This window comes from Octodon degus, unplaced genomic scaffold (assembly GCF_000260255.1).
Source record: "Octodon degus isolate 3935 unplaced genomic scaffold, OctDeg1.0 scaffold00092, whole genome shotgun sequence".
Lineage (NCBI taxonomy): Eukaryota > Metazoa > Chordata > Mammalia > Rodentia > Octodontidae > Octodon > Octodon degus.
In genome coordinates this window covers 1,980,769-1,981,142 of record NW_004524668.1, presented here as the reverse complement: position 1 = coordinate 1,981,142, position 374 = coordinate 1,980,769, and positions in this window count along the sequence as shown.

Here is a 374-nt window from a genome sequence, read left to right as displayed (position 1 = left end):
TCAGATAAACTCTTTCCTTTTCCTTTTTCTTTTTCTTATTTTTCTATTTATTTATTTATTTATTTATTTGTTTTTGAATTAGAGTCCATTGTGTAGTCCAGGCTGGCCTTGAACTCAGACTTTAAACTCCTTGCATTCCTCCTGTGTCAGCCTTCCAAAGGCTGGGATTACAGGCCTAGGCCACCATGCCTGATTTTTATTTTTTATTTTTATTTTTTAATTTTAGGGAAGGTTCTACAGGGTGTTCAGGGTCTGACTCCTAGATTGGACTCAATAGTAGTGATCCGCCTGTTTACAGCCTCCCAAGAGCTGGGTGCTCACCACCAGCCTCAGTCTCAATTGCCATCTCAGCGTGCCCCGGGGGGGGGGGGGGG